General features: G+C 41.0%; 1 protein-coding gene and 1 non-coding gene across 4 annotated transcripts in view; one reads left to right on the forward strand and one right to left on the reverse strand.

Moving 5' to 3' along the window:
* Positions 1-25894, forward strand: part of RBPMS (RNA binding protein, mRNA processing factor) — a 196983-nt gene that overhangs the window by 16854 nt on the left and 154235 nt on the right. The window lies entirely within an intron of this gene.
* On the reverse strand, positions 11107-11229 carry LOC122688166. Its single transcript, XR_006339383.1, has one exon. It is a non-coding gene; the product is annotated as a small nucleolar RNA SNORA26 (small nucleolar RNA).

A 25894-nucleotide genomic window follows, 5' to 3' on the forward strand; every position in this document is an offset into this window, starting at 1 on the left:
TTATCCCACCTCCCTTTTCCCCCCTCTGGGTGTCCTTATATTTGTTCTCAACCCCCTCTTTAATTCTTTATACTGTGCCGTGGTAAGGATGTGCCTTCATATATTGGACCATTCTTTGTTACTGGGCAATGAGTTTATTTCCAGCTTTGTGATAGAAACTGTATATCCTCCTATCTAAATCTGTGTATGCACCCTTAGTGATTTCCTTCACTTAGACTCTTAGAAGTTGGAATTTCTGGGTCAAAGGACTTACATTCCTTTTTTAAGACATTTTGATGTTTATTGCCAAATCTTCTCAAGAAACAATTGCACTACTTTCTCCTCCCACCAAGAGTATTAGCAGGCCCATTCTCCTGCATCCCCGGCCACTGCAATTTTAAAATCTCTCAAAGGTTGCTTCTTCACCCAATGGCTCAGTGGTAAAGAGTCCACCTGCAATGCTGGAGACTCGGGTTCAATCCCTGGGTTGGGAAGATCCCCTGGAGGAAGAAATGGTAACCCATTCCAGTATTCTCACCTGGGAAATCCCAAGGACAGGGGACCCTGGCGGGCTACAGTTCACAGGGTCACAAAGAATTGGACATGACTGAGTGACTCAACACAGCACACACTGATCGTACAACACCTGGGTGTTACACTTTGAATTTTTTTTTTTAGTATCTGTTATTTATTTGGCTACACAGGTCTTTGTTGTGCCCCACAGGATCCTCCATCTTTGTTGGCAGCATACAAGATCTTTTTAGTTGCAACATGTGAGATCTAGTTCCCCGATCAGGGATTCATAACGGGGCCCCCTGCGTTGGGAGTGCCACATCCCTATATTGACTTCTTTAACCCCACTTCAAGACAACCCAGTTTCAGGTACTGCTGTAGGCACTAAAATACTTAGCAGTTCATTTCTGGAACTGTTATTCTTGAGTTCCCTTGAACCCAATGAAGAGTTGATTTTGTGATCCTTGGTGTATATTTAGGTCCTTGATGTATATTCTGGCTAAAACTGTAATGCCTGGGTGGCGAGGGCAGTACTTGAGGTGCTGTGCGCATGGATAGAATTTCATTGCATTGATTGCAATATCTAGTGAACCAGTAGCACTGCTGATTAAACTGTATTGTAAGATGCATCCTGATCTCAGAGATGTTACTTGGTGGGGAGATTGTTAGAGCTGGTGGATATGTCCTTGTAACTCTCCTTTTCTTGTCTCATGGCTTGAGGTAAGCATAGACACTTGGAGACACATTGGTCAGTCTGACATAGGTTTTGGTGGACAGTTAGCCAGTTATGTCCCTGGAAAGAACTTTTATGGACACAATTAAAACAGTAATGCCTTTCCTCAGGCATAGACCTTCCAGTGATCCTTTTCCTCCCCTCTAGGTTGAGGAGGGGGCCTGGAACCTCAGTGTAGATACTGTCATGCAGATTCCTCAGTCTGAACAAGGGACTATCAGGACTTTCTCGTCTGCCCCAGAGGGGATGTTTTCACTGCGATGCCCATAATGTACCAAGAGCTACATGCGGCTGAGGAGTGGGGCTCAGGTCTCCCCGTGTGGGTTGGGCAGTCACCATTAACCCCAGCCCACAAGGTCTCCTTAATTGTTTCCAGAACATTCCTGCAGAGCACACGCCCTCCACAAAGCCTACACAGATGTTCTTAGAGTGTGGCTCTAGGAAATGAGCAGATGTAATGGAAACCTCAGTCTTGACTCATTCTGACTGTTCCATATGAATGGAATTTGCATCTCATTTTGCATTTACTCGAACACTATTTCAGGGCAAATTCCCATTGAGGTCATGAAATCCTGAATTTTAGGCACGCGGCACCTTTCTCAGAGGAACTAGAAGCTTTTTGCAAAGAAAAACATGCCTTTTCCTTGAGGCCTTGATTGTGGTTGACAGATGGGGAAGGAGTTGGTGGAGAGAACTTTGATTAGCGGTGAAAAGAGGTGCATCTCCCTGGGGTTCTTTCTTTCTTATCACTGGTTCTTGGCTTGGCGGTTCAGGTGGGATGTGGAAGGGCTACAGAGTTCTCTTGTCTGCTTAGAAAGACTGTCAACAGAGAAGACAATGGGAAAATACCACGAGTTCCTTTGTAAATTGACACTATTTTGCAATATAGACAGAGGCTTAGTAATTCAAAGAGGTCAGTGTGGATGAGAGGGAAACAGACTTTTTATAAAGCGAAAGAAAGATGGGTCTTCATGATCTAGGAGGATTTAAATAGGTAGAATTGGGGACTGGAGCAGAGGTTCACCATCATAAAGGGTTTGGGGGTAGGAATGAATGTGGCATATTTCTGTGACAGGGTGGAGCCTTTTCTGGCTGTTCATTTTGAATGAATGGAGGAGTGATGATGAAGCTTTGAGGATATTTTAAAGAATTTCTATCAGTTTTCGTTGGTTCCCCAACCAGACTTGTTCCATAAGTGACAGGTATAACCCATCTGCAGAACACAATGCCAACACATACAAAGCCCAGCTTGTCTGCTGGCTCAGGGGATAGAGAATCCGCCTGCAATGCAATCTTCAATCCCTGGGTCAGGAAGATACCCTGGAGAAGGAAATGGCAACCCATTCCAGTGTTCTTGCCTGGGAAATCTCATGGACAGAGGAGCCTGGGGGGCTACAGTCCATGGGGTCTCAGAGTCAGACATAACTGAGTGACTAGCACTTTCTTCTAATTCTTTTTTTTTAAAACATGTATGGCTTGCAAAGCCACCTAGCTGTTCATATTAGCATCCTGGAAAAATGAAACAATTTCATCTTTGACTCTTCCCATTCAGCTTCCTCGATGGAGTCATTTACTCCTTGAGGGCACTTGTTGCTTTTTGTCTTCATTCTACAATAGCGTGGCAGCTAATTAGTCATGGTGGCCCTCAGCTTTAGAAATTCAATGTATAATTCCCCGGTGATGTAGTCACTCCACATATATTAAACTCCAAATGTATTAGGCCCTGGTGATAAAAGGGGCAGCAAACTTAGACATTGTCCTTTTTTTCTTTTTTTTTTAGACATTGTCCTTGACCTTCCTGGAGCTTCCAGTGTAGTGAGGAAGCATATATTAAACAAAAGCACCAGTAAATATAAAATTATAAACAGGTCCAAGTCTCACATGACTACTGGAAAAACCATAGCTTTAACTATATGGAGGTGTTCAGTTCAGTTGCTCAGTCGTATCTGACTCTTTGCGACCCCTGAATTGCAGCATGCCAGGCCTCCCTGTCCATCACCAACTCACGGAGTCTACCCAAACCCATGTCCATCGAGTCGGTGATGCCATCCAGCCATCTCATCCTCTGTCATCCCCTTCTCCTCCTGCCCCCAATCCCTCCCCATCTATTTGCCATGAAGTGATGGGACTGGATGCCATGATCCTAGTTTTCTGAATGTTGAGCTTTAAGCCCACTTTTTCACTCTCCTTTTTCACTGTCAAGAGGCTTTTTAGTTCCTCTTCACTTTCTGCCGTAAGAGTGGTGTCATCTGCATATCTGAGGTTATTGATATTTCTCCCGGCAATCTTGATTCCAGCTTGTGCTTCTTCCAGCCCAGCGTTTCTCATGATGTGCTCTGCATATAAGTTAGATAAGCAGGGTGACAATATACAGCCTTGTCGTACTCCTTTTCCTATTTGGAACCAGTCTGTTCCATGTCCAGTTCTGTTACTTCCTGACCTGCATACAGGTTTCTCAAGAGGCAGGTAAGGTGATCTGATATTCCCATCTCTTTCTAAAAAAAAAGAAAAAAAGGACAACGTCCTTCCCATCTCTTTCAGAATTTTCCACAGTTTATTGTGATCCACACAGTCAAAGGCTTTGGCATAGTCAGTAAAGCAGAAATAGATGTTTTTCTGGAACTCTCTTGCTCTTTTGATCCATTGGATGTTGGCAACTTGATCTCTGGTTCCTCTGCCTTTTCTAAAACCAGCTTTTGAACATCTGGAAGTTCATGGTTCACGTATTGCTGAAGCCCGGCTTGGAGAATTTTGAGCATTACTTTACTAGCGTGTGAGATGAGTGCAATTGTGCGGTAGTTCGAGCATTCTTTGGCATTGCCTTTCTTTGGAGGTGTTACTTCTCATAAGTCGGCACCTGAAAACGTGGGGGCTTCTTGGTCAAAGCATCTGACGTCTAGGGAAGTGCTTTGAAAACTGGAGAGCGCTGTCTGCCACCATTTTTTGGTTGTAGTTAGTAGGTAGGATCCTGGTTTCCGTAGCTGACATTTAAAACTCTCAATGATCAGGCTTTTCATTGCATTTCCAAACTTGCTGTCTGCCTGTGTGCATTCTCTCTTCTTAACCTTCATCCCTGCATCTAGCCGGGTGATGGTGTCTCCGTTCTTTCTTTTTTAATAACTTTCTCTTTAGTTGTTACGTTGTGTCCGACTCTTGTGACCCGTGGATTGTATGAAGGTATAATTCACAAACCTTAAAATTCACCCTTCTGAAGTATAGCATTCAGTCGTGGTTTTTTTTTTTTTTTTAAATATTTATAGAGTTGTGCAACCATCACAGCTCTAATTTTAGAACATATTTTGCTATCCCCTCTCCCTCCCAAAATAAAACCTGTGCTCATCAACCCCTCCTCCCAGCCCTTGGCAACTATACTAATCTTTTGTCTTCATGGATTTGCCTATTATGGACATTTTGTACAAATGGAATAGTACAAAATGAGGCCTTTTGTGTCTTCTTTCACTTAGCATAATGTTTGAGGTTCATCCATGTTGTAGCATGAATTCATACTTTGTTCCTTTTTAATGCCTGAATAGTATTCCAGCTGTCTATTTGTACTGCATTTTGTTGGCAGATTGATCAGTTGATAAACGTTTGAGTTGTTTATCAACTTCCAGGCACCCTGTTCTTAGAAAGTGACGATTCCACCTCCAGGTCCCTGACTTGCTTGTGCCTGGCCTGCGTTGTTCTGTCCTCTCCATGAATTCTCATCCCCTCCCCACTTCCGGGCTTCCCCTGTAGGCGTTCCTGCTTGTTAGCCTGTATGGCTTTCCCCCATAGAACAATTCTGTTAGTCTCTGCCTTAGCATCCTGAATACGCTACCTAGCATTTTTACTTCTGTCCTTTCATGAACATCTACATACATTTGTTTGTTTGGAGCTCAGACTCACTTGACAGTTCATTCAACAAATACAGAGTTGAGGATAAATCAGTGAATAAGGCTAAGAGCCTTACCTTTGTGGGGACATTAGATTCTAGCAGAACTTAGGTGACTTTTTATTTAACTTTTGAAATTTTTATTGGAGTATAGTTGTGTTAAAATGTTGTGTTTTTACTGTATAGCAAGGTGAATCAGCTATTTGTATACATATAGTTTTGGATTTCCTTCTTAGGTGGACTTATTAAATACATAAATATTTTACTGCTATTTTTTTAGATTTCCACCTGATCACAAGATATCACAGTGTAGATTCTCAGTAAACATTACTTGTTAAGTATTGCATTGATATTTTCTTAACTTAAAAATTGAATGAGGCCACTTAGTGCTCTCTGAACGGCATAGGTTGCTGTCTTATTTCTTACTGGCGCTGTAATCACAGCTTCTGAGGTGATTCCTGAAGGCGAGAGGATGGGTGTGAAGTGGCCCCTTGGAGGCTAGCAGAGGACAAGTCTCTCCTCCTCCTCTACGCCCTGTCTTGAGTCGACCCTCGCCGGCGGCGTCTTCCTTTGCTGGGCTGTTGGAGGCTGAAGTCTTCGTTATTCTAAGGACTGGAATCTGGGGGAGAGAGAGGAGGGCGGGCGGAGTCTGTTCCTCACTTACTGTCAGGGTTGAGAGGCTCTCCTCCTCCTTCCTGTTCATGAGGAGGAAAGCGTTTCCTCGGTTCCTGATAAAGCTGAGGCATGCCAGGCCCTGAGCGAGGCGCCCGAGAAGGGCTGCCAGGCCAGGCTGGGCGGGGGGCTTGGGGGGGAATGGATGCATATACACGTGTGGCTGAGCCCCTTGGCTGTCCGCGGGAAGCTATGACAGCATTGTTGTGTTTTTGTTTCTTTGGCTGTGTCGAGTCGCGTTCCCTGACCAAGGTTCGAAGCCGGGTCCCCTGCATTGGGAACGCAGAGTCTTAACCTCTGGACCACTGGTGAAGTCCCTCACAGCGTTATTAATCAGCTCTTCTCCAATTGAAAATAAAAAGTTGTTTGTTTGTTTTTTAAAACATGCCAGCTCCTCACGCAATGCGCCATAATTACCTGTAAGGTCAGGTGTCTGGCTTGCCCAGCCTCTGGGAAATGGTGGTAGAATGGCTCTCCCAGAGCCCTGTGAGGATTCAAGAGTTAACATTTGTAGAGGCCTCTGGAAATGTTAAGTGCCTGGTGTTCTTATCTCCTTTCTGGGCATAGTTGCCTTATAAGGCCGTCCACTGGGCCGAGGGACCTCTGCTGGGGAGCTGGGCCAGCCCGTCAGGCTAGATGACTGTGGCAGGCTGTGACAGTTTTCCCAGAATGGGCTCCGATTTCTTATTTTAATACTGGTGATACCACTTTTTTTTTTTTTTCCTAATTGTTAGTGTCAGCCTCTCACACACTTTACCCTCAGCTTTATTGCATCTATTTTTAGCCCCTCATCTTGGTGATTCTTTCCCTGTGAAAACCAAGTATAGTAAAATCCATTTGAACAAAATAACCCAGTCAAAGTTTTTAAATTTTCTTTTTTTGGAAAGGAAGACTACTCATCCTAAAATGTATTTTGAAGTAAATGAATTCCTTTTTTTTTTTTTTTAAAGCTATATTAAAAAAAAGAAATAGATATGACTTTCTCATAGGGCTCCTAAAATAATTGATGAAAATGCACGGATATTCAATCTAGAGGACTGTGAACTTTTGTTCATTTTTCTTTTGTGAAAGAGGCTGCTTTTCAAATAGCAGTATGTAAACATGGAAACTTTACGTGTTTGAGAGCCGGTTTTAAAGGTCTTCCTTCTTACTCTGGCCGTTGACATGTCCATTTATGCTTATCAGAGCTTTTTGGAGCTTGACAGCACCCAGGAAGTGCTTTTGTTCAACACCCTCCTCTGAGCAGTGAGTCAGCTGAAGCCCGAGGTTGGGTCTGGAGTCCATTCCGTTTGTAAGACCGTGCTATTCTAATTGACCCCTGTGTCTCTTTCTGGGTCCCTTGATGTCAAGCAGACTGACTCCTATATTTTGAGTTGGTTAATTTACAAGGTAGAGGGGATGACAGCTACTCTCAGTCCACTCCCGGAAAGGTGCTGTCAAGGTGAATGGTGTAAATAGTCCAAAATGTTGTTTTGGGATCTAGAGACAGGGAGTAGAAGGTTAGAATATTATTTCTTAGATCCTTGTTGATCTCTAGAAGTATTGAAACCTTGGTTAAAACCTGGCTTCCTTTTTCTTTTGGAAAGTATCATCAGAACAACAGGTATTGTGGGGAACTTCCCTGGTGATCCAGTAGTTAAGACTCTGAGCTTACTATGCAGGGGGCATGGGTTTGATCCCTAGTCAGGGAACTAAAATCCTACATGCTGCATGGCGTGGACAAAAAAAGAAAATAAAAAGCTAATCAAAAAAGAACAACAGATATTGAGTCATTGGTGACTAACTGTACCGGCTTAGTGGGTTACCATCCTTTTCATTAATGATACACTTCTGCTTGTCAGGGCAGTGGCTTGTAAGTAAACCTAAGTCCTATTTAGAGGCAATGAGCAAATATTTTTGGTAAGCCTTGTACCTCCTGTATCTGTGTGACTGTTTATAGGCAATCTTGTTTATAAGAAATGGTGCAGAGTTGGGGAACTTTGGCCTTAGTAGTGGTGGGAAGTGGGACACAGTAGGCTGGGTCTGTTGCTGGTTAGCTCATTTGATGAGAACAGTATGCTCATGACCCCAAGGTCAGTGGACCATCTGTGTGAAGGCCAGCCAGCTCTGCTCTGGTGGGATTCCAGGAGACTGGGCCATGTGTGTCACTGGTCACAAAGCTGGAGCAGATAGATCACCAGACCCAGAGAACGAATTCAAAACACATGCCCTTAAGGACAGAAGACTATTTGTGGCTCTTTAATTTATGAGTCTATCGTAACAGTTAGACATTTTACACAGTTAAAGTTTTCAGAGGAATAACAAAATACATCACTATCAAGGATCCTAGGAAAAAAACAGAAAAGCATAAGGAAGGAAATTTTAAAAAAATCACTTAATCCCTCTACTGACAGATTTTACATTTTGGGTTTTTCTCATTCTTGACACTATCTATCCTCGACTTTCATGATACCATGGACTCTTCACTCTCCCCCATCTCCCCCACTGCTTTAACCTCACTCCTTTTCATCTTTTTTCCTTGGTGTGGTTCTTAAGTGGTAGTATCCCTTAGCCCTCTGTTCTGTCTTCATTTCTCATTATCCTGCTCTTCCATGGATGATGTCCTTATGCCAGACTTCTCTCCTCAGCTCGATTCAAATATCTGAGTGTACACCACCTCCAGTTGAATGGCTCCCGTATACGTTAAACTTACCGTGACCAGTATCTGATTTCATTATCCACACCCCCCTGAACCTGCTCCCCTGTATTCTGCATCTGAGCCACCCTTTACCTGGGTGCCCACTTCTTCCTCCTCCCTCCCCTGTCTGTCATGCAGTCCAACAATTAATCCTCCCATGTGTCTCTCAAGTAAGTGTGTTGGCTTCTCTGCATCTTCCCTGCTGCTATCAGGAGGGCCACTGTCCAGGCTTTCTGCACTTTTGTGCCAGCTTTTGAAACACCTTTCTGTCTCTAGTGGTGCCTCACCACGGTTCTTGATCTTTAGGACAGCTGGAGTTACCTTTCAGGAAATATGCTCTACCATTCTCCTGCCTAAAACCTTTGGCCACATCCTCTCACTAGGTAGCCTCACCTGTGACACTGTCCCCTGCAGATTCTGCTTTTAATCATACCGAACTTCATTCACTTCTCTAGTAATGCACTGTCTCATTCATTTATTCAGGAAGCATTTTTATTGAATATCTCCCATGGCAAATGCTATTATAGGTTCTGGCGACGTGCTCCAAGGAGAATGAGGAAGGGGTCAGGATACACCTGGGGGAGGGCTCCCCTGAATGGCTCTAAGAGCTCTGTTTTGGGGAAAACCTGGGCCAGAACCATGCAGTTCACTGCTTTCCGTGTTAGATGGCAGTACTTGTACATTCTGTGCCTAGCACAGTGCCTGGCATGCAGGAGGCACACAGAGTATTTCAGCTTGCATTTCTGCAGGACTCTGAAGGATGACTCTTTGGAAAGACTGTATGAGAAGCACATTGTGCAGAGGAAGGGACATCTGATTTCTTCATCAAAAATTAAGTGTCTGAGGTTTGGCAGTGTGGTTTTGTTAGTTTTATACTTAAAATGAGTGCAGATAGGGCTGAATTTTCATATAATACAGTAATTCCTTTTTGTAACATTCCAAGTCATGTTACATTGCAATGTGGGATTTTCAGAGTTGGGAAATTCCTGTGGAGCCAGGATATAGAGTGTTGTTTCTGGATATACTAGTGACTTACGACTTGAAAGAGTTGCATATATAGAAGCCATGTCCCCTGCTTCGTCTTGGGTTTGTTTTGCATCATCCCGGACAAATAAACTAAACAAAATGATAAAGGGTAGAAAAGGCCCTGCATTAGTGAAGTCAGTGTTTGTGTAAATGTTAATCCTTAGGAAATAGTGTTCTTCAGTCCTACAGATCCATTCTTTGACCCTCATTCTAATGCCTTTATGTTTTTTCATATGTTTTCCTTTTTGTGGGAAGCTTGTGCTTCAAAAGGACAAATACATCTTTTTGCCTAATCTCAGAATATAGTAAAACCTTTTGGTGGTGTTTGTGATCTCTGAAAAGTTTGTTAAAATGTTCAGATGGTTGACTTTCACATAGGAACAGAGCAGAATAGATCACATTGATTGGGTACTTAAGCATCTACAGAATGTTTGCAATCGTTGGATGCGTTGTTTTCTTTCTCACTGTCTCCTCTTCCCAGGGACTTTTCCTACCAGAGAACTGATACTAATCAGTGATTGAAATCAACATGGAGACTCCTCAGAAAACCTGTTTCTCATAAACTTTTAGAGAGCTGCAAAGGACCATAACTACGATGACCCCTCATTTTTCCATTGTTAATATAATGTACAAAGTAATAAGACATGATTTTTGTATGTCAAAATACAGAAGTACATGCAGCAAAAAAAATGTAATTTCCCCCTCAACCTCCCACCCTATCCTGTACCAAAAATGTAATCACAGTTAATGATATAATATGCATCTTTCTTTGCAGTTAGATGCAGATAAAAATGTCTTATTACATGCAGTACATGTGATTTGGCCCCTCTTTTTATTTTAACTTGACAATCTTAGATCTTCTGTATCAGAATGTATAGCCTTACCTCATTCTTTTTAATTATATAGTATCTGTTGTATGGATGTACACTAATATATTTTACTACTTCCTGCTGACATTCAAGTTATTTTTCAGTATTTTTGCTATTACTAATGTTATTGCAGGAAGCATCTTTTATGTATACATCTTTGGACAGGAGTGTGCTGGTATTTCTTAACAGTAATAGAGTTGCATTTTATGCATTTAACTTATTAGAACTCAACCATAATATGCTCTTATGTAATTAAAGATGTAAAATTTTATTTTGCCTACATGTTCTTTATGATATATGTACTTCAGTAAATAAGTTTATATTTACATGTATTAGTAGGTTACATACACTTGGACAGCTTAAAGGATATTTAAGGATTAAAATTTTTTTTTTTTAACCATATGTCATTTTAAAATTTACTCCTTAACTCTGGAACATGAGTATAATGTAAAGATTCCTAGAATTGGATTTTCTGGATGAAGAGGTTATATGCATTTAATTTTTTGGTAATACTGAATTTTCCTCTAAAAACACTCATTAATATGCAGTTCCATCTAGTGTTCATTTCTTCACCTCCTTTTTAACATCAGATTTTATCTTTCTTTACAGTCTTTGGCTGGGAAAAAGGGATTTCATCACTTCAATTTGTATTTTCTTTTTTTTTTTTTTTTATTGTCAAACTGAAGGTCAAGTTTAAATTTAATGACTTTGGTATTAACTATACACATACAAGTAAGTGCCAAGACTTAAAATCTTCCAGTTCAGTTGTGACTCCAGACAGGATCCAAAGAAGAGTTCTAAAAATCTCTTCTCTGGGTTTTATGGAGACTTTCTTTACCCTCCTGTGTTAGCCTCTTAAGGCACTGCGTCAGCCTTAAAAGGGCACTGGAAAGGGCGACAATTTGTATTTTCATTAATGAAGTTGAACATTTTCATATGTTCACTGGTTTTCTGCTTTTAAACAACTTGGTTAGTAGTCCTCTCTTATCCAAGGTTTTGCTTCTGTGGTTTGTTACTCACAGTCAACTGTAGACCCAACATATTAAATGGAAAATTCCTGAAATAAACAACTCATGAGTTTTAAATCTCATGCTCTCTTGAGTAGTGCGATGAAGTCTTGTCCCATCCCACTCTGTCCTATCCAGAGTGTGAATCATCCCTTTGTCCAGTGTACCCATCTTGGGCATGCACCCACCAGTTAGGATGGGAAGAAGCACATATAGACTGTGGGTTTCAGGCGTCCACTGGAGTCTTAGAATATATCCTCCACAAATAAGATGATGGCTCAGACAGTAAAGAATTGGCCTGCCATGCAGGAGACCTCCGTTTGATCCCTGGTTCAGGAAGATCCCCTGGAGAAGGAAACGGCAACCCACTCCAGCATCAACTGGGGGGCTACAGTTCATGGGGTCACAAAGAGTCAGACACGACTGAGCAACTAACACTTTCACTGTATTTATATTCTTTATTTTTCTATCAAGTTATTGATTTCTAGGCGCTCTTTATATATAATAAACATTGTTTAATGTATGTTCTTTCTAAAGTATTTTGGAAATATTTCTCCTAGTTTTTTGCTTGTCTTTTTAAGAATAGGTCAAGGTGTGATTGCCTAGAAAATCCAGAATTCTCAATTGAAAAGAAGAAAAACCTAGAATAATAAACTTCAGTAAGGTGGCCAAACAGGATAAGCACAAAATGACAAGGCTTTTTTTTTAAAACCTACCAGCATAGGAAAGCAGTATTAAATAATTAGAAATGTTAAGAGATACATTTTTGGCAGCAGTAAAACAAACATAAAAGAACAATCTGAAGAATATTGTAAAGAACATAAAAGACCTGAATAAATGGAGACAGAAACCATATTCCTGGATGTATATTGTAATGTTGTCAGTTTCCTCCAGATTAATTTATAAATCCCAATAAAAATTTCAAAGTAATTTTAAAAGAATTTGACAAACTAGTTATAAAGTTCAATTGGACTTAAAGACAGCCAAGAAAGTTTTGAAAAAGAAAGAACTATGCAGGGGGACTTTCCTCACCAGATAGTGAAATCCATTTCAAAATATTTAAAAAAAAAATTTTATATAGTGCAGCATTTGAAACAGACAAATCACTAATTGAGGACAGTGAAGTCCAGAAAGGTGCAATAAGCAGCTGAAGGTCTTAGAGCTCGATAAGTTCATTTTACATGAAGTAGAAAAATATTTCTCAGTTTTTGAACGGTTGGCATGCCATTCTAACTTTGAGCAAAACTCCATTTGGGGATTTCTGGTTTCGTCATCTGAAAGAGTATTTTAGGAAAAGCATGCATTCAGAGAATCAACTTGCAGAACATTCACAAAGCTTGAATAGAATTTAGAAAAGATGATTGTACGTATCAGCCAAGCTCACATGTGTTTTGTGTTGTGGTGTGCTTCCTGGTGGAGGTGACTCAGTAGTTCAGAGGTGCAGGGCTAGAAGGTGAGAGTTCTGGGGTGTATCTAGGAACAGGAAGTAGGAATAGTTTAGAAATTTGGAATCAATTGACAGGGTGGTTAGTATTTTCTTGATATTAAGTTAAAAGTTTCAAATATTGATCTGTTGCAAGTCATGAGAATGGCCAATTTTATTTCCCATTGATTTCCCCCTTATGCTTTAAATGTGTGCTGTGCTGTGAAAATAAAAGGTGCATGAATGGGAAAGGGGTGTGGAGAATTTGTAGTGACTTGTATGAAAATTTGGCACAGTTTTTCCCCCCTTCGTCTTTTTTTTGACTGTGGCTGGTCAGCTGCAGAATGTTCTGTTTAAGGAACTGATAGCATCTTGGGTGGAGCTAGGAGCAAAATCATGTCTAATCACATACTTACCAACTTCCTGGCACTAAGAAAATTATCACCAGGCAGCAGCTACTGGGCTCATGTAACTTTAGTTCTGGACAGGCACATCTGAACTAAATCATTTTTCAAGTAAAATTTTTTTGAGCAAATGTAGGCATTACTTGGCTTCCTCTTTCTGGTGATTTCTTGCAGTGTTTTGGTCATTGGTGTGTGCACATATGTCTTTCCCATTAAAAATGCGTTAAAGTACAAATGTCATATCTGAGTACTATATTAGTATTCTTAAATTTGAAAGTATAGTATCACATAGATGATTCTTTAGAAGATTTCTGTGAAATCTGTGTGTACCTACTATTGGAGTGCCCTCAGGTCGCTTGTGGGCTAGGTGGAAAGTATTAAAGGGAGGTTGAAAGTATTGAAAATGTTAGTTGCTCAGTCGTGACCAACTCTTTGCAACAGCAAGGACTTGTAGCCCCCAAGCTCCTCTGTCCATGGAATTCTCTAGTCAAGAATACTGGAGTGGGTTGCCATGCCCTCCTCCAGGGGATCTTTCCTGACCCAGAGATCAAACCAACGTCTCATGCATTATAGGCAGATTCTTTACCGTCTGAGCCAAACAGAGGTTAGAAGAGGTTAATTGCTATAACAGATAAAAATAACCACTGGGCAGGGTATTGAGGAAAGCTTGTTAGAAGCGGTAGCGTTTGGGCAGGGATGTGTTGGATTATCTACTGTTATTTTATACACAAACCTGGGCTTTGTTTAGGCATGAGAGAGTCCCATGGCACTTCCTTTTGTGGGAACTTAATGTACAAGAGAAACCCAAATGTGTCTTTCTGAACAAAGTTAGACATACAAGGGTAGATTTTGAAATCCTTCTACTTGGGCTCATTGCCATTATTATGTTCTCTTATGTAGCCTAACACACAAGAAGTTGCAGAACAAATATGTAAAAAAATTAAAAAAAAAAAAAAAGCCCCTTCTTAAAATGGAAAGATCACGTTCTTCATGGTATTGAATGGATGTGTGTTCATTTTCACTCTTTATGCTAGAGGAACTCATTAAATAGTAATAATACTGTCTGCATTAACTGCCTTTCCAATTTAGTTTGTTTTGAAGAGGTCATGTGTCCGTTGATCCCCACCATCTAAAGTAGGGTTGAGGGGGACTTCCCTCATGGTCCAATGGTTAAGATATTCTCTTCCAATGCCAGGGGACTGTGAGTTCGATCCCTGGTTGGGGAGCCTTAGCTCCCATGTGCCTTCTGGCCAAAAACCAAACCATAAAACAGAAGTAATATTGTAATAAATTCAATAAAGACTTTAAAAAATGGTCCATGTTAAATAAAAAAAAAAAAAACAAAAACAGAAAGCAGGGTTGAGAAGCAGGACTTGGTCCAAAGACCTTGGAGCAGCTGAAATAGGTATTTATTACAAAGTCCACACCCTCCTCCTGCGTGGCTGTGTTCAGAGCAGAGCTGTTCAACCTCACTTCTGGCCTCTTTGCTTAAACAGCATCGCCATGGGTTTAGCTATCTGGTGTCCCTAGGTAGGGACAACTTTCTGCCCACCAGCATCTTAGCAGGGCTTTTAAAATTCTTACCCGGATTAGAGATCCAGACGCTCAGACATCTGTACTATGTGTCCCTTATCTCTCTGTTCCGTGTTTCCGTCACCTTGCGGGTATTTATAGGTCACCAGTTCTGCTTTTGTTGGAAGCCCTGGTGGCAGGGCTTGGCATCTCTTTCCTCTTTGTGTACGTGGGGCCTGGTTGCCCAGCTACGTTGGAAGGAGAGTGAGGAAGGGTCTAGAAAGGCGAGTCTGGGTTAGACTTTGACTCTCCTTGTTCTCCAGGGTGGGCGGAGCTCCAAGGGCCCAGGGAAAATCTATTGCTGGGGAAACAGCCACTCCCTTCTATTTCTTCTTTATGGTCTTTCCCTCTTTTTCTTCTCTTTTTAGTTCTTCATCTCTGCTTCTGTCTCCGACTCACTGGTGCTCATTGGGACCCAAGAATCTGCAGAGTTGATCGGGTAGCGGGGTGGGAGCTTGCTGAAAGAAGACCAGACTCAGGGATCAGTTGAGAAGAAAGTTTTTGGGGGTGGTGGAGAGTTTTACTCTGGGTCCGCATTCAGAAAGTTTAGATGACCTTTCGACTTCTTTAGAGTGCCTTGAGATTTGGCAGGCCAGTGTAGGTTTTGAATCCCGGTCTCCTCTGCTGGCATTGTCACTTAGTAGCTGTGTTGCTTTGGGCAAGTTACTTGATTTCTCTGAGGCTCTGTCTTCATGTGTAAATTGGCAATCACAAAATCTACCACATAGGGGGTTGCATATGGGCTTTCCTGATGACTCAGACGGTAAAGAGCCTGCCTGCAATGAGGGAGACATGGGTTCGATACTTGGGTCAGGAAGATCCCCTGGAGAAGGAAATGGCAACTCCAGTATTCTTGCCTGGAGAATTCCATGGACAGAGGAGCCTGGTGGGTTACAGTATATGGAGTCTCAAAGAATCTCACACGATTGAGCAGCGAACACAGGGCTGCATACGGATTGTAGCAATAGTAATGGAGAGTATGTCTCCTTAGATTGTAAATATGTGTTCAATAAGTACAAAGCTATTATTATTATTACTGTTATTTGGAAGGAAGTTACGGAGAAGTGGAATGAGGACAGGTTATGGAGAAATCAGCCTGTAAGCCTGGTTTTTGTGACATAGAACACTTAATTATAAATCACTTACTTCAGGGGACTTTCCTGATGGTCCAGTGGCTAAGACTCCATGTTCCCAATGTAGGGGGCCCGAGTTTGATCCCTGGTCAGGGTGGATTCCACATACCACAACAAAGACCTGGTGCAGCCAAAGAAATAAATACTAAACGCATTTGTTTAAGAAAATAAAATCACTTTAGGTGCAGTTATATTGGCTTCATAACTAGGTTCATAATCTGTTTTGCCTGCTAGCTAGGTGACCTTTTAACCATTCTAAAACGGTAGTTTCTTCAGCTGTTTTTAAGAAAATGATAATATCTACTTCATGGAACTGTAAAGTAACCTTGTATGTAAAACATGTGGCAGAGTGTCTGACTCAGAGCTTGACCTAAAGGATCTTATTTTTAATTCTTAGTGAACTTTAAGGTAAAAGAGCAATAAATTCTACAGTTAAAATTATATCTGCATACTCTCTGTTCCTGGAAACATGGCTATTTCCAAAATTTTTGACACTCCTGCTTTATTTTCCTGGCGAAAATATACATACTCAACAATAGCATGGGCCCATTATTAAGGAACACTACTCCATAAAACCTTCTTTAAATTTTTTGGCCATATTATGTGGCATGTGTAAGCTCAGTTTCCTGACCAAGGATCGAACCCACGTTCTCTACATTGAAAGCATGGAGTCTCAACCACTGGACCACCAGGGAAGTCCCTACACTGCTCCATTATTACTTGGGTAGAAATTTGTCCTCCTTCAAAAGTTAAGCCTAGCTCTTCACTGTATTGCGGTGGATATAAGCATGAATACTACTCAGCATTCTCTGCTCCCGTGATATAAAGATGTATATGTAGAATAAATTTTTTTTTTTTACCACCACCATCTAGCATAGTGATTAACACGTAGTAGTAGCTCAGTAAATGTCTCTTTAACTTGGTTCGATTTTCTGATTTTTAAATGTTTTTCTTAAAAATATTTTTTTTGTTTCATGGAGAGTTACAGTATCTGCACTTGTCGTGGTTATTTTGGTGTTTTGTTCCACACTGAACAGGAGGCAGATTACCCTGGATGTTGGCACGTTACTGAACATGACTTTTCTTCCTCAGTTTTGTTGAAACAGGTAGTTTCCTTAACCAAGGAATTTTGGTGAGATTTCATGTATTTGTCAAACACTAGCTTCCAGACACTGTTCTAAACATCTTATGAACCTTACCGAGTTCTCATAACAATCCTATGAGGAGTTGAAACCATGATCCCCATTTCATACTTGAAGAAAGCGCAGAGAGCGCAGGTAACTTCGCGGAGCTCACACAGCTCTGTGATCAGGCTGGCAATGAACTTGGACCACCGCTCTGCTGTTTCCTGCTGGGCATGCTGCATGCCCAACGGCCCATCTCTTTCTTTGTCTTTCATGAAAAGTTGCTTCTAATCCCTTGGCTTTGTGCAGCAAAGAAATAGAACAGAAATAGAAAAGATGCTGACAACAGAGGAATTGTGATATGTTGCAATGCTGGTGATGTGATGTAAGATGTGATGTTGATGACATGCTGGGTTAGCAATGTTCACATTCCACCAGGGGACCCAGTCGTCAATCTGCATATAAGCTTTCTTGTGTTCAGACTCTTTGGTGATTATTATTCCTCAGAGGGCAGTCATCCTTTTAATCTTGTGGTAGAAAATTAAAGAGTGAGTCTCACTGAGGTATGGTTTATTTTTAAGTTTTCTTTTAAATATTAGTTTCGAGAAGTTAATTAAGTACCCAGCCTGTGACTCCAGCGTCTTGGATTTCCTCCGTGTCTTCCCCGTTTAGAGGGCAGGTTTTCTTAGAAGAGTTAGATTACAAATTGGCGAGTTTATGCCTTATCAGTAAATCATGAACATTTGGGGTCCTGAATAGGTGGCTGGCTTGCATAATATGACCTGAGTAAAGTTAGGCAAACATAACTATCTCAGATCTTAAAGGCCTTTTGAACAGAGCCTTATGCTAACGTGTTTGTCAGCATTTTAAGTAAAGCTCAAGAGGCACAGATACTTTCTCATTTTGCTTGCACTGATTTGTTTTTGTTTTTTTAAACTTATTATGTCTTACGGTTGCCCCCGGTGTTACGGTGTTACGGGGAGATCTGGTCTGCTGGAAAGCAGTGATTGTTTACTTTGAGGGGTCATTGATCCCTTTGAGAATCTGGTGAAACCTGTGGATATTCTCCCTAGAAAACACACACACAGTTTTGTTCATAACCCCCTAAGGACCGCAGACCTAGACTTTAGAGTTTGTGGAGATCCATCGTGGGGAGCCAGTTACCCTGCCTTCTGTGTGCCATCTTCTGCCTGCCTGGCTCTAGAAATTTCAGCTAACTGGTTGGTTTATCACACTTACATTCTCACTTGCATCCCAGGACTCTCTGACTCTGGGGAAGTGTTATCTCGGAAGGGAAGAAAAGATATTCCTTTAAACTCCACCAGATATTACCCCTGTAGGACAGGGCTCCCCAGCCTCCAGGATCTAATGCCTGATGATCTGAGATGGAGCTGATGTCATAATAATAGTAGAAATAAAGAGCACAACAAATATAATGCACTTGAATCGTCCCAGAACCATCCCCCCACCCTGATTCATGGAAAAACTGTCTTCGAAGAAAGTGGTCCCTGGTGCCGTAAAGGTTCGGGAACGTTGCTGTGGGAGACAGCTGTCATCGGGCCCTTTGCTAGCCACCATTAGTCAGGTAGGATGAGGCAAAAAGGGGTCCAGTGAGCGAGCCTGGAAACTCCCCGTCTCTGGCCTGCCTTCTCTCCCCTTCTGCCCCACTGGATTCCGTGGGTTCGCTCACCTTTATGTACCTTGGCACATGCTGTTCTCCACCTGGAATGCCCTTCCATTCTTCCTGCTCCCCAGGAATGCGTGCTCATCTTTCAATACCCAGCTCAAATGGAAGCCTGGCTGGACTCCCAGGCAGCCTCTCTCTCTCTCTGCTCTGATGCCCCAGCACTGTGTAAAGGCCTGGGTTACAGTGCACATACTGTGTTGTAATTATTTCTTAAATGTTTGGCAGGCTCCACCACCTGTAAACCAAGCACCTGTCTTAATTATCTTGGTCACTCGGAATGGTGTCGGATGCTTGGTAGGTTTGCCATCCAGCATTTAGACAGGGAGACCGTGGGGTCAGGAGGGCGGAGTGCAGATTCCGACTTCACGACCTTGTGAGGAAATGACTTCTCTGCCTCTGTTTCCTCATCTGTAGGCTTCTGCGGGCAGGTAGATGCCTGTTCTGTCTGGCTCATGGTAAACTAGTCAGCAAGTGCTAACCATCATGATTAATCATAATATTAAGCAGTTGTATTATTGAGTGAAAAACTCTTAAGTAATCCAGCTGTAATTGGAGATAACATTATTTAATGAAATTTAGTCAATGCTGTACTGTCCAACCATTCTGACATTTATAGGGCACCCCAAGAGGCTTGGTAGGACACCCTACTTTCAGCCTACTATCCGCCTCCGTATTGGTATTAACTGAGATCTATGTGAGGGCTTTAAAACAGTTAGAAGTAGGTATGTACTGTGGGAGACTTAAGAGAACAAACATACGGTTACCAGAGAGAAGGGGCAGGGGAGATAGATAGGGAGTTTGGAACTGACATGTGTACATTACCACATTTAAAATAGATGACCAACCAGGACCTACTGTATAGCACAGGGAACTCAGCTCAGTATTCTCAAATCACCTAAATGGGAAAAGACTTTGAAAAAGAATGGATATTTCTGTGGTTATAACTGAATCACTTTTGCTCTACACCTGTAGCTAGCATAGCACTGTTAATTAGCCATACTCCAATATAAAATTAAAAATTAAAAAAAAATAGGTACTGTGGGAATATAAGACTTTTTTTCTCTAAAGAAAATGCACACTGTTTTAAGGTGCAGTTTAAATGTGTTCACAATCTTGTGTTTTTCACATCACTTTCAGAACATCGCTAGCAAGCTTTGGGAAACGGAACCGGGTCACCACTGTGTGTAGCCCTACCAGTAACATTCGGCCCTTTGGGGATCCCTAAGAAACACTTAATCACAAAAGCATTTGCTTCTGCTTCTAAGACAAGTCAAAGGTGGTGAGAAGAAAACATCTTCGAAGTTTTTTCCTGTGTGTGTTTTGTTTGCAGGCAAGCTAGAGACATCCTGCTAAAGTCATAAATGTCATAATCCTGTTTTAGAACTGGAAGGAGCGTCACTGGTGGGGCCTTTTCTCCTTTTTCAAATAAGGAAACCGAGGTCCAAAGAGTGGCTTGATTTGCCGTGTAACATTATGTCTGAAGATGGGATGGTTCTATATGCCGCTGGTCCCCGCGTGAGTTGCATGGATGGCCTTGTGGCCGGCTCGGGGCAAGAGGGTGCTGGAGAGTCCATGATCTCTGTGCAGGACCAGAGCATCTGCCTTCCAGCATGCAGCTTGCTTCTCAAAAGCCTTCCTGGACTCCCCAGACAGTATCTCCTTTACGCTTGCAAAACTAAATTATGTCTAAATTAAAAGTCGTGAAATCCAGACCTCCTGAAAGGGTATTTACTTTTTGCTTTTAAAAAAGTAAAATAATTAAGCTAATGACAGTGTTGGAAGCCTTAACTACATCATTCAGTGACCAGTATCTTTGTCCCCCAATTTTTGTATGGAAATATAAAAAAGTCTATAATCTTATTTTTCAGTCAAAGTTTAATCAGTTACAGTAGGTCTCAATACATCCTTATCAAGGCTTTTTTTTGGGGGGGGGGAGGGAGGGAGTCCTAAGGTCACCCAGCAAGATCCCCTTTGTCAATTTCTTTATTTTTAATTGGAGGATAATTGCTTTACAGTGCTGCGTTGGTTTCTGCCGTACAACATGGAGAATCAGTCACACACACACATATACACACACACCCTCCTGCTTGAGCCCTCTTCCCCCCTTTCATCAGTTTCTGGCATCTCTTTTTCATGTTTTGGCTTCTTGGTGTCTACATAGTTTATAAGCTCAGCAGCCCAATAAATGGTACTATTATCTCCAGATTTCCATGCTTTTAAAAAGAAAATGGTATGTACTTGCTGTTGTCTCCTTTTTCAAAGTGTGGGTCAATTTGTGAATTTTTAACTATTTTTCACATGAAAGAATGGAAGGAGAAAGTGCTCTAGAAGTAATTAAATATGGTAGTGATTTATAAATTAGATTCCTGAGCCCTAGTAACTTGATTCACAGAATGTTCCTTTTGTTGTAACAGTATGGTTATATAATCCACACTTGGCAAATTTTGAAAGTGTGAAATCTCACAATTCCGTTTGCCACTGTAGGCAGCCCAGGAGAGAACCATACTACTTGTTCTAAACTTGTAGTGTTTCTCTAAGAAACAAGTTGCATGTCTTGGTTCTCTGCTTCATGTGGAATCTCAGGATATTTGAGGGGTGAAAGCAAAGAAGAGACTTCATCATGCATATCCCTGAAATGTACTGTTTATTACATGCTGAAAAACGTGTCCAAAGAGCCAATCTTTTAGTGAGTTGTTGAATAACTTGGATCCATTCCTCCACTGTATGTTACAAAGTAAATAGCGTATCAAAGAACAGAAATGCAATAACGACAGCATTTTAAAAATTAGTGGTATTGAAGTGTTACATGGAGAAACCGGTGTTTTGAGTTCCTGGTAGCTATCTTAGTTACTGATTGGAAAAAGTAGCATAATCGCTCAATAATCCTTTTATATGTGTTTCAGAACTTATGGGTAGCTTTGAGAGACATGTACTAACACTCTTCATTATTTTTTATGGGATACTGGGCTTTTTATTTTTTATTTAATTGGAGGATAATTGCTTGACAATGTTCTATTGGTTTCTACCGTACGACAACGCAAAGCAGCGATAGGATACATATATCCCTTCCCTCTTGAGTAACACCTTATTTAGTAGTTTCTCCTAAAGGGCAAAATTATAGCTTCCTCTTCATTTGCTTTTCTTGAGCTGTGGATGAACATGCTTTCCTTTTTTTTTTTTGAAAACCCATCTCTTATAATTCACTTACTCCAGTAAGATTAAGTGTCTCCCATGTGCTTGGCACTATGCCAGCTGCTGAAACGTAGACAGAAACAAGGCCATTTCCTCAGTGAAGGTGATGAGAAGTGAGGCAGGTGATGGTATAGGAGGATAAGTCTCTACTTGTGGGTATGATTTACTATATGAGTAAAAGTGGTTTTAAAATGAAAAAGGCCTCCTCCATTCACTCTCTTCTCTTTGGTGGAATTAAGAGTGCTTATCAGTATATGAATGACTGATCATACAGTTTTGTTGTCAAGAAGACACTTGGAAAGGCTTCCTTGGTGGCTCAGTGGTAAAGAATCCACCTGTCAGCACAGGAGACGCGGGTTCAATCCCTGGTCCTGGAAGGTCCCACGTGCCGCAGGGCAGCTAAGGCCTGCACCCCAGCTATTGAGCCTGCGCTCTAGAGCCCGGGAGACACAGCAGAAGCCCCTGCAATTAGATGCTTACGCACCACAGCTACAGAAAAGCCTGCGAAGCAACGAGAACCCAGTACAGCCAAAAATAATTAAAAAGAATTAACATTTTTGGTTTAACCTCTCAACGATCGCTTTTCTTTAGAACCAATCTTTAATTTGACTTACTATCTGATAGTTGTTTAAAGTGACTCTTTGGTCCAAAAGTTACAATTTTCCATCCCTTTGATGAGATGTCCGGAGTCTTTGGTTAGATGGAAAATTGCAGACAAGTCAGCAACCCTGCATCTCGTTTGCATTATTTATTTATTTTTTTCACTCTTAAGCAAGGCATCTTCCACCAGGACCTCTGATCTGGCGCTGACAAGTACTGACCGCAGAGGTGCTCGTGACTTCTTTGGATGTTCCTTGATGATGTTGGTGCCGAGGGGCACTTAAATCCTCCTTGGAGTGATTTTTATCCCTTGAGGACAATTGCCTTAACTTAATGTCGCTTACCTGTTTTGCCTACCTGTCAACCAAGCCATTTCCTTTGTTCCTTTCGCTGCAGTGACTGTCTTCTTGAAGGTAGTTATTTTCAAAGCAGACGACAATATTAAAATCAGATAGACTTCATTAAATATAGCATGAGAGTATGGTGTGCCTGTTAGTCATATGGCTAATAGTTTAATAGTAGCTATTGTAATAAAACCAAGTACAGCTTCTTGGCTCATTCGTAACTTTGGTAGTTTCAATTATTTGTTACTATTTGTGGCTTTATTCTTGATAGAACAAGGCAAGGAATAAGTAAATGGGAAAATATCCTTACACAGTTGCTTTCTATCTGGCTATATTGCAATGTAGGAAAACAACAAAAGCAAAACTCTTGAGCTTGGACATTCCATTGACTTGAGAAAAATCACCCAAGCTCTGAAGACAGCTTTTATTTGGAGAGCTAGACTTGCTGAGTTTTCCCGTGTGGAATGTTCAATAGAAATCTAATGCAAGCTTCTGCTCCTCTAAAATGATGATGACTTTTACCTAAGAATAGACCCTTCTTTCAGTATAGAAACCAGATAAGCTGTCCCACAGTGATCCAAACAGCTAGCAGCCTCACCCCCACCCCACCCCCAAACTTGAATAACAACACAGCAATATAATTTTACCGTTTAAAACTTGGCTGACCCAAACATGAACTTTCAAAGAAAACAAGAGTCATTACTAAAAGAGATTCCATTTCTTTCCGGGGCCTAATTTAAGATGACTTTCCAGAACTTTGAAAAAACTTATTCTTCCAATGGCCACTTAATTATGAAACAAGATAAACACCCACAAGGGAGGCAAAAGAGAGAGTTCTCTTATGTTTGGATTTTAAAATATCTTTTTTTGGGGGCTGAGTTTTTTCTTTCTAGGGTTGTCATCCGTTGTTCGGAATGATTTATCAGGTTCCATCCGAAGATTATACTCTTCTGTGAATTTTAAAGGTGATGATTTATGACTAACTCTTAGTAAGACTTCATTTCTCAAAATTCTGCCCTGTTAAGCTTTTCATAATACCTCTCTAATCTGTGTGCCCTGGGTTATTCAGAACCAGTGAGTGATGGTGTCAGGAGTCTTAAGCCTAGTGGGCCTGGCTTCTAAGCTCTTACTTGTTTTAGTGAACCATACTGCTTTTTATTGGGTATGCCTTTCTGAACATTTGGAAACTTCCTAGAGAACTGGAGAATTCCTTGGACAGAGGAGCCTGGTGGGCTACAGTCCATGGGGTCGCAAAGAGTCGGACTTTACTAAACAGCTAACACTTTTCACTTTTCTTTCACTTGCAAGAATTGAAATGGCTTTGAGGAACTAAAAGGCAGAAGTCAAAGTGGCACAGCAGAGAGTGGACAAGCCAGACAGGCTGGAGGTTAAATCTAGTCTCTGCATTATGAGACCTTGTGTTTGGGTAGAATGAGTCTCTTTGGCCTCATCGGTCTTTTATTTGCCGTAGCAGGGTCATTGGGATGATGGCATGATTGTATGTATAGGATCGAATCAACTAAGATACGGTGGGAGTTGATGACATAATAGCTGTTTTTATCATAATTGATTCATTACTATAGTTTGTTGACTGGACCTAGAACTCCTGTGTTCTGATTTTTGCTCTTGTACACATAAGACTTGTCATTGTACCCATGTTGTCTAAGTGGTGATGACTTCCAAGCGTGAGTTCCTTCAAGAATAAAATAACTGAGTAGTCAGTGAATCTCAGGTGGTCCTGAACCAATGCAGTGACTTCTATGAGGTGATTAAACCTGTATTTTATTCGTGGTTTGAAAAGAAAAAGTGAGAAGACTGTTCAGAATCCTTTGTCGTCAAGTCATTTTACTTTTCTAAGCAGTAAAATGAGGGAACTGCATTAGATGGTCTCTAAGTTACCTTCTAAGTCTGAAATTCTGTGATTGGCATTAGACCTAGTAATAGAATACTGGGAACTTTTAATTTTCACAGCTTGTAGAAAATTAGGTGTATCAAGGATTATTACATGAGCATTGGTGGTAAAGGAGTTACTATCAGTGGTCTTTTGTGTCCACAAGAACAGAAAAAGGAAAAAATCTGATTCTACCAGATTCTCAAAAATAGTAAGTACCCCCTCATCTCATGGACACCCACCCACAGACACAATTACATGATTTAGTTCTCCAAGTGTAAATTTTTTTTCTATTTGTAAGCAGTTTATGGAATTTCATTTAACCAGCTACTAAGGTCACTTGTGGAACTGGGAAAGGAAGACCTCTACATCCTTAAGTAATTTATAATCTTAAGCCATGCTGAACTATATAAAATGACAAAGATTCTGGAACAGGTTTCTAAGGGACAGATGTTCAAAGAAGACACATATACATATGATCCAAGTGGTTCCTAACTCGTTGGATGCCAAGGTAGAACACATACCCTCTGGTCACCTTTTTAGGTGTATTACTTTTTTAAAATTAATTTTTTATTGAAGTGTAATCTGCAATGTTTTGTTACCTTCAGGTATATAGCACAGTTACATATATGTATATATGTGTGTGTGTGTGTATATGTATATATATACACATATTTATTTACATACATATTCTTTTCCAGATTCTGTTCCCATGGAGGTTATTACAAAATACTGAATGCAGTTCCCTGTGCTAGACAGTAGGTTCTTGTTGTTCATCTGTTATACATGTAGAAGTGTGTGTATATTACTCCCAAATTCCTAATTTATCCACCTCCCCCCACCCTTCCCTTACAGTAACCATAAGTTTGTTCGCTATCTCTGTGAGTCTGTTTTGTAAATAGGTTCATTTGTATCATTTTTTAGAGTCCACATATAAGTGATACCATAGCATATTTCTTTTTCTGATTTGCTTCACTTAGTGTGATAATCTCTAGATCCATTCATGTTTCTGCAAGTGGCATTATTTCATTCTTTTTTCCCCCATGGCTGAGTAGTAGTTCACTGTGGGTATGTACCAATCTTCTTTATCTATTCATGCTTTGATGGACGTTTAGGTTGCTTCTATATCTTGGGTATTGTAAATAGTGCTTCAGTGAACATTGGGATGTATGTA

Source organism: Cervus elaphus, chromosome 32 (assembly GCF_910594005.1).
Source record: "Cervus elaphus chromosome 32, mCerEla1.1, whole genome shotgun sequence".
NCBI classification, from domain to species: domain Eukaryota; kingdom Metazoa; phylum Chordata; class Mammalia; order Artiodactyla; family Cervidae; genus Cervus; species Cervus elaphus.